At 42.1% G+C, this 6,958-nt stretch overlaps 1 long non-coding RNA gene across 1 annotated transcript; it reads left to right on the plus strand.

Moving 5' to 3' along the window:
- The first annotated feature begins 318 nt into the window (after positions 1 to 318).
- On the plus strand, positions 319 to 6,585 carry LOC125918639 (uncharacterized). The gene is made up of 3 exons (XR_007456525.1): positions 319 to 1,248; positions 3,941 to 4,015; positions 6,279 to 6,585. It is a non-coding gene; the product is annotated as an uncharacterized LOC125918639 (long non-coding RNA).
- The last annotated feature ends 373 nt before the right edge of the window (positions 6,586 to 6,958 follow it).

The following is a 6,958-nucleotide window of genomic DNA, read 5'->3' on the forward strand; positions in this document are numbered from 1 at the left end:
TTATCTGCAGGTGTCCTTGGAAATTGGTGAATCACTTTGACGCATGAAAAGTTGGCATGTGACTCCATGAAGTTAGTCTAAGTAGCGGTAGTATTAAAAAATAATGGTAATAAAAATTTAAAATATGTCCAGGTATTCGAGAAGGCTTTAATAGATTGCCGGGACTCAATAACGACAGTGCTAGGGGACTCTGGGGACACAGAAGAAGGTCTCTTGCAAAAGCACACGAGGGATGGCGGACTAGGGTGGAAGGGGAGAAAGAAGTTCCTCGTTGCTTACACCTTCTTCAGGCGGCATCTGAACTCCACAAGGAAAGGGCAGAGGGCCATCGTTGACCCTTGGAAAAACCCTGGGGACCGGGCGCCCTGAGTTGGTAGCAAGAGCAGACCTTTCTGAACACCTTTCTGGGCAAAATTGTTCTGCCCCACATTTTGCCTACGTCATATTACATAACAAAGGATTAGCTACAAGTATGTCTGTGACACAAACCTTATTGATTTCACCCAAGAGGAAAGTACATTGTCATTGCTAGGTTTCTCTTTGATGGTTAATCAGAGGACCTTGGAGCTGCCTTCCGCAAAGCATAGAGGGAGACTTCCATGCCACTGTAGGATGTTTTTCCTCTTTTGCCAAAATGGGTCGCTTGTTTCCCGAAATACTTGAATGGACTCCAACTCTCCCAAATGGTTTAATACCTATACGATAACACTGAAGAATTTGAATATCGCTTCACTAATAAACGCTTCAAAGGAAATCTTGGAACATGAATGTTACAAGAAAAATATCCACGGCCCCTTTATTGAACCTGATGTGAAAGGAGCACACTGCGAGCTCAGTGGCTCTGAATCATGCCTCAAGCCTGTTCTACTCAAGCAAGCTCTCAAGACCCAACAAGTCTTCCGGTGACTCAGAACAGAAAGCAGAATGAATGCTCTGTCCAACTTGTGTTTCTGAAGCATTTATTGGGTGTCGCCCTCAACCATCCAGCTGAATCCTTTTTGCAAGACACACAACAAAGAATTCAGTGAACAAAGCAAAACAAGTCCGTAGCATTCCAGAAGGATTCCCTAATCTAAATATGAAATGTGCAAGTTACGACTCATCTGGCAGATCGCACAGGAACATGGGGAGGATTGCGATAGACCAAGGCAACGGGAAGCCTCACGCTGGCAAATTGAATTGGATTCGTTATAGTTTCATCAACTATTTACACTTGACGACATCAGGACCTACGAACATGTTAAAATTGTAAGTTTGGAGTAATGGGATCAGCTCAATGGATAATCCGTTTATGTAAACTTTATGCACTGTTAAGGTTATTAAGAAAATTACAGCCTAGGGGCTATATTCTGACATATTAAAGAATAGGAACTCAAAGCATTTTTATAATTATGCCCCTAACTTATTCACTTTTCCGCTATTCGATATGATCACACAGACAAACACAGATGGGGTTTCTGAGAACTCAGGGAGAAAGGGGGTTGTAAATCACGAGACAATGTCTATAGATTTTAATTTTGATAGGACTTATTTCCCCCCAGTTTTTTTTTTTAATATTTTTTTTAAGTTTATTTATTTTTGAGACAGAGAGAGACAGAGCATGAATGGGGGAGGGTCAGAGAGAGAGGGAGACACAGAATCTGAAACAGGCTCCAGGCTCTGAGCGGTCAGCACAGAGCCCGACGCGGGGCTCGAACTCACGGACTGTGAGATCATGACCTGGGCCGAAGTCGGACGTTTAACCAACCGAGCCACACAGGCACCCCTTTTTTTTTTTAAATTTTTTTTTAAGTTTATTTATTTTTGAGACAGAGAGTCCCCCCAGTTTTACTGGCATACAGCTCTGTATAAGTTTAAGGCATACCACATGACTTGACATATGTACATTGAGAATGACTTAGGTTTTGTTCGTTTATTTTGAATTTCTATAGCACTTAGTTTCTTAGCTTTGGAAGTTTTTGTATTTAAAGCAAATATTTTTTGAATGGCAAGTATAAATTTGAGAGTAAGAGAGGCTATAAGAAAATAATGACCACAAAAAGAAGTTCACTTCTTTTGTTATTTCTAAAACTATATGGGTTTACTTTCTTTCTTTTTTTTTTTTTTTTTTTTTTTTTTTGAGAGAAAGAGAGAGAGAGAGGGAGGATGGAAGTAAGGGAGGGGCAAAGAGAGAGAAGCAGGGCTCACGGGGGGTTCATGTTTACCCGAAGCGGGGCTCGAGCTCACAAATCATGAGATCATGACCTGAGCCAAAGTCAGATGCTTAACTGATTGAGCCACCCAGGTGCCCTATATGGGTTCTTAATTCTATATTGGGGCTTGTAACTGCACCGTTTTGAAACAATTACACACCCTCCACATTTTTATTTGGGAATGCTCTGGAAGTGCCTGGGTGGCTCAGTCAGTTGAGCGTCTGACTTTGGCTCAGGTCATGATCTCGAGGTCCGTGAGTCTGAGCCCCGCATGGGGCTCTGTGCTGATGGCTCAGAGCCTGGAGCCTGTTTCAGATTCTGTGTCTCCCTCTCTCTCTCTGCCCCTCCCCCACTCATGCTCTGTCTCCCTCTGTCAAAAATAAAATAAACATTAAAAAAAGACATTAACAATGATCGTATAATACCATTTAATATACAATCTATATTTGAATTTCCTCTGCTCTTCCAAAAAATGTCTTAAAGCTGGATTTTGCTGTCGATGCTGGTTTTCCTACTCTGGGTTCCAACCCAGGTTTGTCCCTCCCATTCGGTGATTCTTCAGTTCTTACTGCAAGACAATTTCCCTGCCTTAAAAAAAAATATTCTACATTAATGATTTTTTCCCCCAAGAGTCTTGAAGAACAACGTCCCACATTCTGGATTACTCTACTTGTTTCTTCGTGTAATTAGGTTTATGTGAATCAAGTTTGGCGAATATGCTTATGTTGCAGTCAAAGCAATATTTAAAGTGAAAGTTTGAATTTTCTTTGCCTGACGTCATGGCTTGTCTCAAACTCTGGTGTGCCAAGACTTTAAGCCGGTTTGGTTCTAAAAAATTATCTTATATAATACATAGCTTGGTCCTATTAGCAAATATCACATGCTTCTTTAGTGTGTTTGTTTTGGGGAGGACAGAGCATGTGCCTTTCAGACTTTTATTTTAAACCTTCTTAATACCAAGCAAATGCTCACTATACCTAGTGTCCCACTCTTGCTCATACAGTGATCCCTTCTGGCCACATTTTTATAGCTTCTCTGTACCTCAGTGAATCTACAAAGTTGTTGAGAGGGACAAGGTCAAATACACATCAAGTAAAGAACTATAGATAAAGGTACAGGTTAGCTCTGACATTCTGAACGTACAGCATTTTTTCTTGATTATTAAAATGGCCATGGACATGTATTTGAGTTATTGGTCTTTGCCAACAAAGCGATAGAATGAACACAATTCCCTATGACCTCCCCGGAATTTTCTAGAGTGATCAGTGGAGCAGTGTTGCAGCTGGGGAGCTTAAGCCTTCCAGTAATGAATGAATTAGTCTAAATATCAATAGAACTGCATTCTGACCTTCATTAGCATCATCATCATTTTGGAATCACATTGACTGCATTACCATAAAGTTTATTCTTCATCTGGATCCTCAGGATCAGATTGGGATCCTAAACACACCTGAGGTTGGGGTCTCACCATTTGTAACTTAAAGGAGTTTTATTTTTTACTTTTTTTTTTTTAATGTTTATGTATTTCTGAGACAGAGAGAGAGTGTGAGCAGGGGAGGGGCAGAGAGGGAGGGAGACACAGAATCCGAAGCAGGCTCCAGGCTCCGAGCTGCCAGCACAGAGCCCGACGCGGGGCTCGAGCTCACGGTCATGAGATCATGACCTGAGCCAAAGTCGGTCGCTCAACCGACTGAGCCACCCAGGAGCCCCACACCATTTGTAACTTAACGTTAGCCTTTCACTTACAGAAGGAGAAAGAATCCTAGGATCATGAGATTGAGAAGAAATTTCAAAAGGACATTGTGTATATTTCTTTCCATCGGGTAGGCCCCAAATCTCCTTCCTGGCAGCTGAAAACCTACCCTATTTGTGGTAATCCTTTGCACAGGACTTATTTAATAGGCCTTTTACGTAAAGCACTCCCCAATGTCAAAATATCTTACATGTAATGTAAATTGTTTTCTATGTGGTAGCTAGGACACGATCGCTGTCCTCCCCTTGAAAGCTTTTCTCAGGTTTGGGCTCCTGCTCTGTGCCGTAGGCAGAAGAGGAATCATCTGTAGCTTTTCCTCATGGGTCTTGTTTCCTAAACCTTTAATCATTTTTATGGCTTCCTTTTAAACTCTCTCCAAATTTTCTGTCTCCTTTTAGATGCAACGCCTAGAATTAAATATAGTATTTGAAAGGATATGATTAGTACCAAATTTAGAGGGTAATCACTATCCAGTCCTTACATCCTGCACTTGAAGATTTGTTAGTCGTTTTCAAAAATGATTAGACTTTCCAACAACAGCAGCAAAGATTCCAAGAAGTCGTCTTGAATATTATGTTGTGGTGTTTTAGAACTCGTTTGCACCATGGTCCACTTTAGTTAAAGGGACAAAAGGCCTCAAAGCCTGCCCAGTCTTACTGGGAAGAGCCCCTCAAAACTGCAGAAACAGGGGTGCCTCAGCAGCTCAGCTGGTTAAGTGCCCAACTCTTGATTTTGACTCAGGTGATGATCTCATGGTTCTTGGGATCGAGCCCTGCATCAGGCTCTGCACTGACAGAGTGGAGCCTTCTTGGGATTCTCTCTCTCCCTCTGTCTCCCCCTCCCTCACTTGTGTGCTCTCTCTCTCAAAACATAAAAATAAATTTAAAAATTAAAATGAACGTGCAGAAACAGATCTTAGAAAGCAGCTTAAGGATAACTCATATATATATATATATATATATATATATTTTTTTTTTTTTTTTTTGAGAGAGAGAGAGAGGGTGCAAGTGAGCGAGAGGCAAAGAGAGAGAGGGAGAGAGAAAGAGAAGTGGGGCTCACCGGAAGTGGAGCTCGTGTTTACCTGAAGCAGGGCTCGTGCGCACCCAATGCGGGACTCGAACTCGTGAACTGTGAGATCATGACCTGAGCCGAAGTCAGATGCTTAATAAGTGAGCCACCCAGGCGCCCGGGATAACTCATATTGAAATCATAATGCATTTATGTCGCAAGGCCTGGTTATTATAAAACGACAAGCCCAAAAAGCTGATGCCAGTTCACATTACCGCTCAGTCTAGAGTTAACCAAACGACCCCAGCAGCATAGCGCTCTTTCTGAAGAAGCCACACGGAAGTATTTCACACGCAAGAGGAAGATGGTCAGAAATTAGAAATCGGAATGACGTCAAAAGTCGGCTGATGGCGGCCTGACACAAAAGTAATTTCCTGGAAACTTGTGGAAATCCCAAGCATCTGTATGTTGGCAGTGGGACCTTTTGCATCATTGCCTCACACTTGACGTGAGGCAACATTCCTGGTGGACAACCGATGCCTTTCCTTGGTAAAGTCCAACGATATGTTAATTGTTCTTTCTAGCAATGTTAGCCAAGCTGTCGTTTATTGAGTGCTTACTATGTGCCAGGCAGTATTGAGCCCTCTGTACACATTTTCTCCTTTGAATCATAGCAACTTTGTGAGGGGCAAATTATTATTATAGCCTATGTATAGATGAGTCCATTCAAGCCCAAAGGCAGATGGTTAGTAAATGTCATAGGAAGGATTCCTGTCCAAGTATTTCTGACCCAGTAGAACTACTATGTTAGAATGCCTTGTGAATTTTAAATATCAGCAGTCTGATAGTTTACACTCATAAAAAAATAAAGGGTAGAACTCATTCTTCTTTTATTTTTTTAATGGTTCTTTATTTTTGAGAGACAGAGAGAGAGAGAAGCTGGGGGGAGGGGTGGTGGGTGCAGAGAGAGAGGGAGACAGAGAATCCCAAGCAGGTCCCATGCTGTCAGCACAGAGCCTGAGATGGGGCCCGAACACACAAACCATGAGATTGCGACCAGAGTCGAAGTCAGAGGTCGTTCGCTTAACCGACTGAGTCACCCAGGCGCCCCCGATTCTTCTCTTAAAATGAAATTCTCTGAAGATGTACAACATTCATGTGTAAATTCAGACAAAAGGGCCAGCATTTTTAGATGAGTTCCTGGCCCCAGAAGAGTCTTTTAGAAACCACTGCCCCACAGCAGTTAGAATGATATAGAATGCTCTGTAACAACATGGCACAGTAGAGACATAAACTGACCACAGGCCTCCTCCCCTTTTTTCTAGGCTTGCGTTTGGCCGTCTTTCCCATAGTTAACTCTGGCCGTATGAGGAAGTTCTTTCTGGTGGCCTGGGGGCTGAAGTGATATTTGTCCCGCAACTGCCCTCGTGCAGACCTCTGAGCTCTTCTCTTGGCTGACTGGGACCACACACAGAGTGACCTTGGACTTCAATTGCTGGAACGGCCATCAGCCTAAGTTTTCAAATGACTCCATGAAGACTGAAGCCATGTCCTGCCTTTCCTTCCCTGAAAACTGGAACTCTTAAGTGAGCAAGAATAGAATAAATTCTTTAAGCCTCCGTATTTGGGTTCTATCTTGTGAGGCGATTTCGCACACCCCAACTCATATGCATATATGCGTGGTAAGATGTCAGTACCCATCTGACCTGAATACCGTAACTTGTAAAACAGTGTTTAGAATAGGATCCGACTGGGTCTGTCAGAGTAATCAGTCTGGAGGAGTCGCCACCCAAATATTCACAGTGACTGGCTCTCTGAAGAACTACGGAAGGGTTTTTAGTTTCTACAGAGTGTAAATTTATAATGTTTAATTCTAAAAAGTAAAAAAAAATAATAAGTGTGTTTCATTTGTAAAAAGAAAGAGTCATGTTAAAAAAAGTTGCCTTTCAGTTTCACTTTACAGGAGCCAGATGTCCCCTTTTTATTATATATATATGTATATACA

This window comes from Panthera uncia, chromosome B4 (assembly GCF_023721935.1).
Source record: "Panthera uncia isolate 11264 chromosome B4, Puncia_PCG_1.0, whole genome shotgun sequence".
NCBI lineage: Eukaryota > Metazoa > Chordata > Mammalia > Carnivora > Felidae > Panthera > Panthera uncia.